The sequence below is a fragment of the Anguilla anguilla genome, chromosome 6 (assembly GCF_013347855.1).
Source record: "Anguilla anguilla isolate fAngAng1 chromosome 6, fAngAng1.pri, whole genome shotgun sequence".
NCBI classification, from domain to species: domain Eukaryota; kingdom Metazoa; phylum Chordata; class Actinopteri; order Anguilliformes; family Anguillidae; genus Anguilla; species Anguilla anguilla.
The window spans coordinates 60,907,973-60,920,377 of NC_049206.1; the positions used below are offsets into that span (position 1 = coordinate 60,907,973).

The 12,405-nt window shown below is 50.4% G+C and overlaps 1 protein-coding gene across 6 annotated transcripts in view; it reads right to left on the bottom strand.

Moving 5' to 3' along the window:
• The window catches only part of disp1 (dispatched homolog 1 (Drosophila)), a 55,528-nt gene extending 43,376 nt beyond the window's left edge, over positions 1–12,152 (bottom strand). For 2 of the 6 annotated variants that reach the window (XM_035422207.1, XM_035422203.1), the window contains exons 1-2: positions 11,805–12,152; positions 4,214–4,430 (exon numbers count right to left, since the gene is read on the bottom strand). The gene's annotated coding sequence lies outside the window, so the exon portion shown is untranslated. The remainder of the gene's footprint in view (positions 1–4,213; positions 4,431–11,804) is intronic. The other 4 variants (XM_035422209.1, XM_035422205.1, XM_035422206.1 and 1 more) reach the window with 2 other exon arrangements.
• Between the last annotated feature and the right edge of the window lie 253 nt (positions 12,153–12,405).

The following is a 12,405-nucleotide window of genomic DNA, read 5'->3' on the forward strand; positions in this document are numbered from 1 at the left end:
GTAATATAGGCCCAAATACTGCAGCCTATAGCATAGCCTGGTCTATTCACTAAAAACAAACTATTTAGATCAATTTGTGCTGTAGAATGCCCTATGTGGTAAATCAGCTGGCCTGTGTGAAGAGATACTAACTGAGCGGTAAGCTACTCTGAAGTGTTGTCTACATCTCATTTGACACTGAAGTAGGCTAGGCTAGCTATATTTTCTACGAAAATGACATCGGCCTACAGTAGGCTACGTCTGTTGGGTTTCAAAAATGACTGCAAACTCCTGAGTTTTAATGCAGCCATCTCCACAGCTAACACGGCTATCATGTGCGTACTACAGGCCGAAGGAACAGGATGCACGTTTCAGCTGATCCAGCCCAACACACCCGTGTATATTTGGGGGAAACAGCGCCGATATTCCTGACCATGGACCCTAAAGGCTTTCTGATTTCCCTACAATCCCAGCTGCAGCTCTGCCGTAAAAGCAGACCGTGACATTACGCTTCCATTTTGGGCAGGAGCGGAGACAGAACCGTCCCGCCCGCGGTCCTGCGGGGGCGAGAGGATCGGGGACGACTCGGTCTGCGAATGTCCGCGAAAACCCGCCGCGGTCCGGGCGCCTCTCCGGTCTTCGTCAGACGGAACATTTAGTCACGGAGCTGATGTAAGATTTACGGCGCGGAGCCGCAGTCCCAAAACGGCGCTCCCCGTACTGGCCCTGCCGAACACCCCCGACACCCCAGAACACCCCCGAACACCCCCAACACTTACACGCCGAACTCATTTAACTCTCACTGAACGAAAGCGTTCAGGCTGCTGGACGCCCTTCAGCAGAGCAGCTGAAGGTGAAGCGACAGCGTTTTTTTTCCCTAAGTGCATCAAACCGAAAAAACCGTTATAAGCGATGAGTCAGAGCTTGGCGGGACAACGGACTGCAATCTGACCGTTATCAACGGCTGAAAACTTCAGACTTTCACAGTAACACACTCTTTCCCCTCATTGCACAGGGTTACAGTTCATATGATAAAAACCATATTCATTTATCACAGTCCTTTTTACTTGGGGGGGGGGAAATAGCCACAAAGGATTTGACATTGTACAGTTTCCAGACGGAAAAAAAAACATCGAAACACCAGAGAACCCTGGAAAAATGATTCACGGACACTCTCCAAATCCCCCTTCTCATCCACAAAAACCCACCGCCCCCCCAACCCCACCCCACCCCACCCCTCCCCTCCAGAGAGGAGGAGGCCGGGAGAAGCTTCTGGAAAAGCAAGGAACAGAAGTAAGAGCTCTGAAAGAGTATATCACCCTGCCACTGCCTACCGAGGGATGAGCTACCCTCCTAAATCGCATTAGGGCAGAAATACTCACGCCTGTCATGGAGAATAAATGCCCCATATTCACATATCAGGAGGGATAATTAATCAAACAAGCCAAGTGACCGAGGGTTAAATCAGCAGGGTCTGAAGCTACAGCGTGTTTCCCTCTCACTGAGGAGACAGAGGCTGTCACTAAACCCGCACAGACAGGAAGACCCAGGGCCCTGCTCTAGAGGCGCTGCGTACGGGAGAGTGGAAGCAGCCGGAAGGCTCCGCTGTACCTCTCAGCGCAGAGCTTACCCTGCCCCCGGTCCCCTTAACAGAAGGAATAAAATGAGTTTAAAAAGAGAGCGGTGCCGAGCCGCTCAGGGTAAGGGTTCGAGCAGAGAGAATAAATAATGCATTCAGACACACAGCCACAGAACACTTTACGTCCGAAAACAGCCCCACAAACGCCGCGTTCCCCTGCGATGTCCCCGTAAAAGAGCGGCTGGCCAGCAGGGAGTGCCCAGTTATAACGAGCGCCTGCTGCTGCCAGGGTTACAAGGAGGGGCCAATCAGAACGCACGCTGGCACGGTCGGTCTCCCAGCATTACCTGGGGGGGGGGCGGGGGGGGGGCAAGCTGGGGGTCCCGGCTGGCTCTCTGGAGTCCATTCCGTTTACCCAACCCAATGTTTAGGCCCCCCGTGGGGGTGGAGGGGTGAGCCCCAGGCCCGTTACACCTGTTGAGCGTGTGCGCTGTGGGGAACACAGTGGAGAGTTTTCAGGCGGGATCAGTTTATAATGGGAGGCAGGCTTCCCAGAGTCTGGCTGGGGAGGGCCGGGAAGGGGGGGGGGGGCACAGTTGCTCCTTTAGGGAATGTGAGCATTGATTAAAGGGTCAGTTTATGTGTCCTGCTCGTTTCGGTTACGACAGTTTGACCAGACGGGCGCTGTGAGTCTCCCCGCTTCTGAGGTCCACTCAGACGAGCCGATCTGAGACCCAAACGAGACCGACAGACAGCCAATCCTGTTCCTCCGTCAGACAGCCAATCCTGTTCCTCCGTCAGACAGCCAATCCTGTTCCTCCGTCAGACAGCCAATCCTGTTCCTCCGTCTGCTCCGTCTTCAAACCCCCGCCACAGGGTCACCCCAGACTGATACATAAACAGCGGGGGTTCGCTGGGGGGGGGGGTATGTTGCTGGGGGGGGGCACCCTGCCCATACGGGATCCTGTACAGAATTACACATTCCATATGTCTGCCATTATTCACGCCTGTACTCTCCGCTGGGGGCCCCTGCGGGATCTGCCCTTTCACCCCTGACCCCTGACCCCTGGGACTGCCAGCCCAGAGAGACGCGGTGGCGTCGGAACCCTCCGCTCAGCTGCTGAGCGGCTCTGTGATGCCGTGTCTCCTCTTTAAAGCGCTTTCTCAGAGCTGAGGGTCGCTCCTCCTCCCCTCTATCCCAGGACAGGACGGACCCCACGGCCCGGTACCGAATCCAGACCAGGTACCGGTCTGGCCAGCGACCCCACAGGGCGGTGTGTAACCAGGTCTGAGTCAGCGAAGCAGCCCCTGTTTCACTGTGGAAGAGCGCCTCCTCTGGTGAACAAGGTAGCTGCGGTCTGTCAGCGCCCTGTACCTGTGTATCTCAGACCAACGTGCTACATTCCACACGGCCGGCTCAGCGGCGCAAAACCAAACAGCGCTCAGATACCGCCAGACACCCCAAACTCTGGAGCTCCGCAGGAGACCGGGAAGATCGGAATTAAATTAGAATGTTCTTAACTGAACATTCAAATGCTGATGTAACAACCACTGCTGGTAACTAACCGAAAGGAACAAGAGTTCTAGAACACTGAATCAGAATTTTGAAAAAAAAAAAAAACATTTCAAGAAGCCTACTCTTCCAGGGGTTAAGTTATTCCCTGAACAGCCATACACGTGTGCAACCCGAGAGCAGGAATCCCAAGCACCTCCATGATGTGAACATCTTTCAATCTCCAGGCGTTGGAGTGTCCTTCCACAGGACGCTGAGAAAAGCTCTTTACTGGAGTTTTATGAGCGCAAACTGTCCACCTTTCAAACAGCTGCATGTCTCTCCAAATGCCCCACGTGTTAACTTAACAAATCCAATTTTTAAAAATCATTAACAGTCCTTTATGCCCACACAGGAAACGCCCACTGATTAACAATGGGGGAGGGGGGTGCATTAATAGTTTCCATTTTTAAACTCTCTCCTCTGAGTGAATGAACGGCACTCAGCACACAGCTGTGACATCTGATTGCCCCGGCAGGCTGGGGCAGATTGTTACAGAACGCAAGATCACCGCCACGCAAGTCCACTTCTCAGGGTGTTTTTTAAATCCTGTTTTAAACGGGCAGCACCAGAGCAAATAAACACAGAGGAAATGGGAATATGAAGGAATTACACAGAATCAGAACCACTCCACAGAGGGAGAGAGGGAGGGAGGGGGGAAGAGAGGGAGAGAGGGAAGGAAAAAGAGCTTGGTGGAAGTTCAAAGACATTTCAGTCTCCTCATCTCCCTTTGATTTCTGTGCTCCTGAACAGCATTATCAGTCCTTCAGCCCTGGAGGAACAGAGGGAGGGGCCGAGGGGAGGGGGGGTCAGTATGTAGCAATGGTCAATTTAAAAGTCAGATTGCAATATATTACCATAACGTTCTCTGACATCTCTATTGACTCCAGTCCACTTTTCTTTTTGGGGGGGGGGGGGGGGGGGGGGTGGGGGACAGTGTAACTAATACAGAGCACCTGTTCCCGCTCAGAGAGTGTATCACATACACAAGCAGGGGCAGATGTGGATTCGGGGGGAGGATCTGATGGACAGCCCCCCCCCCCCCCCCCCCCGGGGCAAATAGCTGAAGGTAGAGTGTAACGGCCGGGGCAGTAATAACTCACATGTGACTGAGGAGCGTTATCGATTCCTCCCGTCCCGGGACCGGACCGAAACGCCTCGGCCCAGCCTGCTTTCAATCAGAGCTTCCAGAAGGGTCCGGCGGGGGAGCGGGCCGACCGGTCCGGAGCGGTCCACTGCCGAATTAACGCCAGGACCCACTCGGCCCAAGCAGCTTCCAGAACCGGAGTTCAGCTGGGGCTGCGTCTGCCTGGTCCAGCTCTACAGTGGGAAAGGGCTATAATGAGCCAGCCTGGTCCAGCTCTACAGTGGGAAAGGGCTATAATGAGCCAGCCTGGTTCCAGCTCTACAGTGGGAAAGGGCTATAATGAGCCAGCCTGGTCCAGCTCTACAGTGGGAAAGGGCTATAATGAGCCAGCCTGGTTCAGCTCTACAGTGGGAAAGGGCTATAATGAGCCAGCCTGGTCCAGCTCTACAGTGGGAAAGGGCTATAATGAGCCAGCCTGGTTCAGCTCTACAGTGGGAAAGGGCTATAATGAGCCAGCCTGGTTCAGCTCTACAGTGGGAAAGGGCTATAATGAGCCAGCCTGGTTCCAGCTCTACAGTGGGAAAGGGCTATAATGAGCCAGCCTGGTTCAGCTCTACAGTGGGAAAGGGCTATAATGAGCCAGCCTGGTTCAGCTCTACAGTGGGAAAGGGCTATAATGAGCCAGCCTGGTTCCAGCTCTACAGTGGGAAAGTTCTATAATGAGCCAGCCTGGTTCAGCTCTACAGTGGGAAAGGGCTATAATGAGCCAGCCTGGTTCAGCTCTACAGTGGGAAAGGGCTATAATGAGCATCATTAGTCATGTCATGGCAATACAGCACTCTAACAAACTACAAGCAAAGTGGTGAAAGAAAAGAATCAAACGTCCAAAATCAACGTGAAATTTAATCAGCCCAGACACTGCTATGAGTCAGCAATCATGACTCACGTGAGTCATCGGGCTTTAGGATAACATTAAGACACGCTGTCAGGAGTCCGACACTCAGTGTCGGGAATTTTCCAGAATGTTCCAGAGGGCAGAGCGAAAGATTCCCTCCCAACGCAAACCCTTTCACCTGGAGACACGTGCTGGGACGGACTGGAACCGCCATCTTTCCAGCGGCCTGGAGCTCAGCGCTAACGAGGACGCGGAGTAGAGCACGCTCAGGAGCAGAGACGGGGATTTGGGCCTGATTGCCTGGGGAGGGAGGGGGTGAGAGGGAGGGAGGGAGGGGGGGAGAGGGAGGGAGGGAGGGAGGGGGGGGGATGAAAGTTCTGTCTTCTGAAGGACTTTTGGAGACTTTTTGGAGACAGAGTCGAAAGAGTTGAAAGGAGAAGCAACCAGTACAGTCCCTTAAAAGGTTTATTGGCCTCTGGACTGGCTGTCAGCACTAAACACCTCCATCCTGGTTGCTCAATAAATAAATAAATAAATAAATGCATAAATAAAATCACAGCAGTTCCCTGGATGCGTTCTCTCCTCTGGAAAAAGAACAGAAGTTTTTCGAGCAGCAGAGAGAAGCATTCATCACACGCTGGGGCGCGCTCACAGCCACTCTGCTGGGGTCAAAGGTCACAGCGCACTTCCAGTAACTCTGATTGGGGGATGAGAGGGAGCCCCGCCAATACCAGGAACACTGGGGGTCACCTCGGGTCAAATCCCCCCGTTTCCCATGAACACATCCGTGAACCACCGCCAAATACGCAAGCCCCCATTTAAGTATAAAAACACACCCCCCCCCCCAAATATGCAAGCCTCTCTTTAACAGTGTTAAAAAAACATCACCACCCCCCCTCCAAATACACAAGCCTCTCTTTAACAGTGTTAAAAACCAACCCCCGTGCCCCCCCCGTGCCAAATACACAAGCCACATGCCACATAAATGCCAACATCTAATCACAACACATCCCACATAGTGGCCAACATCCAATCACAACACATCCCACATGAAGCAAATGTTGATTAGGCTGGTGGTCTGAATCCTCAGGCAAACATGATCTGAGCATCGATACCAGCCGTGACCAGCAGGGGGCAGCGAGACTGCACCCCAGACAGCTGTCGGAGGCCAGCTGTCCCTCTGCATGGAGAGAATGTTTGGAGAGGGGAGAATTTTATGGAAAGGCCTTGAGCCAAGGACAGTGCCATGGTCACATGTCCAGTGAACAAAACTCGCCGTTCAAGATTTGGAGTTGGACCACACCAGTTTCAGACAGACTGTGACCATTACTACGCATAAAGAGCTTCTGGAGGACTTTCGACCTGCTCGCACCAGCAAAAGTCGAACCCCTGCAGCAGCCCACCTGTGGATTTAGCGCCAATCTCCTGTTTAAGGGCCGCTGCCGCCAGCCAATCAGACGACAGGACCTTCGGGCTCAGGACCAGCGAGCCGTTTCTTACTTTTTCATCATAAAGCAGCTCTGCTGACGGACTGCAGGCCTTCGCGGGACGGGGGGAGAGGCCGTTTGGGTGGATAAAGTACGATTCTGGAGAGTCGTCCATCAGGCTAAGTAAAGAACACCAGAGTCCGTTCCGCGGCTCTTGTCAGGCTCATAAATAAGCGAGCGTCAAAACGCCAAGCGGAAGGATATTTTTAGAGAGTTGGTCACCGCAGGACCATCAGACTCCCTGGAGTTTTTGTTTGCATTATCACTTTTTCACAATAATAAAAAAAGAGTAAGTCTGCAGACCAAGAGCCTGTAAATCTCCCTTCAGTGATTAGCAGCAGGCAAGCTTTAAACCCCATTCAGACTGCTAGCGTACGCTAAAACCCCATTCAGACCGCTAGCGTACGCTAAAACCCCATTCAGACCGCTAGCGTATGCTAAAACCCCATTCAGACCGCTAGCGTACGCTTTAAACCCCATTCAGACCGCTAGCGTACGCTAAAACCCCATTCAGACCGCTAGCGTATGCTAAAACCCCATTCAGACCGCTAGCGTACGCTTTAAACCCCATTCAGACCGCTAGCGTACGCTAAAACCCCATTCAGACCGCTAGCGTACGCTTTAAACCCCATTCAGACCGCTAGCGTACGCTTTAAACCCCATTCAGACCGCTAGCGTACGCTAAAACCCCATTCAGACCGCTAGCGTATGCTAAAACCCCATTCAGACCGCTAGCGTACGCTAAAACCCCATTCAGACCGCTAGCGTACGCTAAAACCCCATTCAGACCGCTAGCGTACGCTTTAAACCCCATTCAGACCGCTAGCGTACGCTAAAACCCCATTCAGACCGCTAGCGTACGCTTTTAACCCCATTCAGACCGCTAGCGTATGCTAAAACCCCATTCAGACCGCTAGCGTATGCTAAAACCCATTCAGACCGCTAGCGTACGCTAAAACCCCATTCAGACCGCTAGCGTACGCTAAAACCCCATTCAGACCGCTAGCGTACGCTTTAAACCCCATTCAGACCGCTAGCGTACGCTAAAACCCCATTCAGACCGCTAGCGTACGCTTTTAACCCCATTCAGACCGCTAGCGTACGCTTTAAACCCCATTCAGACCGCTAGCGTACGCTAAAACCCCATTCAGACCGCTAGCGTACGCTAAAACCCCATTCAGACCGCTAGCGTACGCTAAAACCCCATTCAGACCGCTAGCGTACGCTTTAAACCGCATTCAGACCGCTAGCGTACGCTAAAACCCCATTCAGACCGCTAGCGTACGCTAAAACCCCATTCAGACCGCTAGCGTACGCTAAAACCCCATTCAGACCGCTAGCATACGCTAAAACCCCATTCAGACCGCTAGCGTACGCTTTAAACCCCATTCAGACCGCTAGTGTACGCTTTAAACCCCATTCAGACCGCTAGCGTACGCTAAAACCCCATTGAGACCGCTAGCATACGCTTTAAACCGCATTCAGACCGCTAGCGTACGCTAAAACCCCATTCAGACCGCTAGCGTACGCTAAAACCCCATTCAGACCGCTTGCGTACGCTAAAGGCCCTCATACATCACCCAACACCGCATTCCAATCCTTCACCAAAGATTCTTCAGATTCACCAGATACTCCACTCCTGCGTTCCCTTCCCCTGTTTCTCTCTGTTGCTTAATCCCAGGAGGTTCTGGTTGGTTACTGCAGTTTTTCTACCATTACATTGCAGTGCAGGGCATCCAGTGCCATCGCGCTACGGTTGCTCGTGGCCCTAACATTAAAATAAATTTTCAGAAGATGCATCAAATTGAAACTGAGCTCCACCAGTAGGGAGATGTAACTTCCACTGTTAAGACTATGGGGCTGAGGGTCTGATTGGAGTGTCTACAGTGCTCTTTCACCAATAAGAAAGAACGATAGTCTTTGGATCCTCTTCAAATGCATTTTTATCATCATCACTCACGGGCTGTGGTATAGTCAGGGACAATAACACCGACGTTGCCTCTGGCTTCCGCTGTGTTTAACAGAATGATCCAGAGAAACTCCAGAATCAGGGAGTCAGACTGTACTAGCACCTACACGCAAAGGGAGATTCAGATAGCAAGGCCGGCTCGTTAAAGCTCCTTTACGACAGCATTCAACTGGTAGCCGAGTAGGCCCAGCTAAATTAACCACTGACAGCATATCCAAACATTGGTCTACAATCATTCTGACTTGGAGGATAACTGTCATCGTGTTTTCCAGCAGGGTCTGGAGTCCATCTCTGGCCTGTACTCCTACAAGCAGGAGCTCAGCTGTAGTGGAGCTGACCGGAAAACAGAAGCGTCGGCGCACAAGCGCCCCCTTGTGGGACTCCTTTTAAAACAAGCCAACCAGAGCGAAGGAATGTCGAGCACGTGAATCACTCACAAATAAGTCTGACAGGGGGGCACAACACACGACATCTGCAAGGCTCAGCGTCCCTTAGGGACCGCGAAGGGCTCCTTAGACACGCCAACTACAAACATATACTCTTCCCGGGCTGTTGTTAAAAGGCTGAATCCGCTGGAGAGGCCCGGTCTGCGGGTGAGGACTTGACTGCAGGGCGCCAGGAGCGCGTGAGAAATTAGTCTGGTCTGCGCACTTTGGGCCCAGCAGGGGGCTCCGTCTGCAGAACGCGCCGGGCCAGCTCGCGCTCTGAGACTCCGATAAGAGACCCAGCGGGCGAACGAGCCCAATTAATCAGGAGAGGCGCGTCTGCAACCGCCCCAGAACAGCCCGTCCCCGCAGATGCGCCAGTCAGCCAAAAAAAACAAGGACACAAGCCATTTAAAACAATAGCCATACATCTCCCACACAAGGACTGCAGAGGGGAAAGATAACCATGCAAAGACAAACCCAAAACAGGAAGGGTGAACCCCTTCAAAAACTGTCCATTTAGGGCAGGGAAATAAAAGATTAACCACTCTTTAAAAAAAAAAAAAACACCTCTCAAGGTTCTTTTGGATCAACATACGGTGAAGATGGGGAGACTCCCATTTCCGTAGATGGACAAAGCGTCGGCTGACCCAGGCAGAAGCGTGGAGGAGGAGGGAGTTCTGTTCACTGACCCGCACAAGTCCGTTTTACCAGCACCGAGAGCTCACTGGATTCTTACAGTAGAGAGTATATTGCACCTGGGCCAAATACATACGTAAACTCTTTGGATGCTGATTAAATTTGAAAACGAAAATCTAAGAATTCTCCAAGAAATCAGTAACCACAGAAATCATACATACCAGTGGAGGAGGAGGGGGTGGCAAAGTCTCAGAGTAGTGGGCGAGTGAGAAGGGGGCTCCGAATTGAAATCCCAACAGTATAGTTTAGGCTGAATTAAATCCCCTCGGCGCCTACGCCCAGCAAGTCGCTCCGACCAGTCGGGTCTTGTCCAAAACTTTAGACTCGTGAAAATCGCGTTTTCCGAACCAACGGCCGCATGGTCTCATGCCATCGCTCTACACGACAGGTCAACATATAAGGTAAAACAGCACGCAGCCATGCCCAAGGATGTAGGCAATTCACATTTGATACCTGCTAAGGTAGAGGAGGTCACCTTTACGGTTCTCTTGAAGCAAGAGGGTCGTTTTAAGAAGGCATGCATACAAGAATACGTGTCCTCCAAGCACTTTGCACAGTGATGCGAGATACGATTTTTAGTGTGTGATAGTACAAGATATTTTACATTTATACAATATGTAAATAGGCTACTAGTTGATAGAAGCACAAGGCATCGGTGACAAAACTGCTCTTATTACAAAAACGCAAGTTTGTAACTTAGTTGCACAGGGTACGCAGTTACTGGGTTGTGTTGTGGCAGAGAGCAAATGTGCCTTGATACCCGACACCACCCTCCCACCAACAACTCCCCCCTTCCCCTTCACAAAGATCTCCACGGAGGAGTCAACACGTTGGGCGCTTGGAGGGGTGTCTGATTAAATTGGCCTATTCGTGTGTTTGCCAGAAGTCTGGATGCCAGCGATAACCTCATCCCGTTTTAAAGGAGTGGAGCTGGAGGCAGTTGCGAAACCAGCCGGCAGGGAGGAAGAAGAGTTCAATTGTTCAATACCCGCAAGTCATGCATATTTTGAAGCCAACAAAGGACCAAAAACAATGAGTTCCAGGCAGAACAAATTCTCAGTTTAAAACCTAGCCTCTCTGTTTGCAGTTTCCGTCCGAATTAATCTGGACGGTAGCTGGTCAGAAAGCACCAAACGTATAACGCACAGCTAGGCTACTCTGAAATGCTCATGACTGTTAACTGCAAGTGGAGCTTTGTCCCAGAAGTCGAGACTTGCCTAGCGAACGACTACAGATTCGTGCAAGCAAATAGGCAACATTGCATACAACTAACGCCATATTCCTAATACATAGCTTCATCTAGTTCACTTTCAGTGTACGATAGCTTTTATACTTTCAGGAAACTAACAAAATGCTATCTTAATGTCATTAGTTAAGTTGTTCCACCTACTTATCTCGATTAGCTACTGTCGTTAATAATATTGAAGAAAAACAAGATATTCTTGTTTGCTACCTAGCCATTGCGAAATATCTTTGCTAAACGACTAATTAACCAACTTAAGATAGTAACTTATGTCCAAACACCAATAGCTATTCAACGTTAGTTAAAGGTGCTAGCTAACCAGCTAGCTGGGTATCTGAGACAAATTTGCTTTGACTTCCCCCACAACACTTGTAATTTCATACGAGTGAGTCTTCAGGCAAGTTACCTTACTGCAGGACAACATCACCTATCCTTCAAGAATGTGCAATGGTTTGTTACTGATCTATCTAAAGTTTAATAGCTAGGGTTAGGGTTATATATTTATAAAAGACTGCAGTTTGGCCAGTTAGCAACGCTTCCCAGCCTAACCGTTAGCTAGATTCCCTCAACCATCCACAATACAATCACTCTCGTGTGTGTGCATACACACCGAGCCCCGTGCCACACACAGACATCGACCGAAAGATGACGACGAGACGACAGCACAGCTTGAGAAAAGTTAAACAGCGATGCGCAACACAGACTGATTTTAAAGAAAAGAAAAACAGTCAGTAGCTCGCTAACGCTAGCGACTTGAGACTACAATCCTCTATTTGGAATCCGTTAGCCGCAATTAGGTTTTGAAACGCAATGATATACATCAAATAAATGGAGGATAATAAAAACAAACAAACAAACAAAAAGAAAAACAATAAAAGACATCCCTTACTTTTAAAGCCTGACTGTGGAGAGAGTTGGCGTTTGAATCAGTGCACTAACCCCGTTGAGTGCGAACAGGAAGTGAATTCCGATGGCGTCCAAGCGCGTCTGCGGTAACCGGAGTGAACCAAAACAAGTGCGCCGCGTAGTTAGCGGTTTACTTCCGTCGACCAAGGCATAAGCGGACGGGCTATACCCTGGCGTCTGGATCCAACGTGATTTTATATGTTTAGTTGCTTTGTTACTGACTGTGACTGGGGACATGTGTTCGGTATCCCACTTTTAAAAGGTTTAAATTACTGCACGTCTTTATAAAATCAGTATCAGCGTTAAACCGATTATATCGATCACAACAGAAAATCTGGACATATGTTTCACTACCATTGTTGCACTGCTGTATCAAGTGGTATATGTGTCATGTAATCTAACAAAAAGTTCTGGGTGCACTCCACGAATTGGAAGCAAAAAGGTGGACGTAAAAAGGAGATTTACCTGGCAATTACCCACGAACGTGTATAAGTAACCAGGAATTGGGATCAAACTATTCTGAAAACGCTGGTGGCTGTTGTAAATTAGATTTTCAGTCTGACCCACATTACTGAATTCAATGT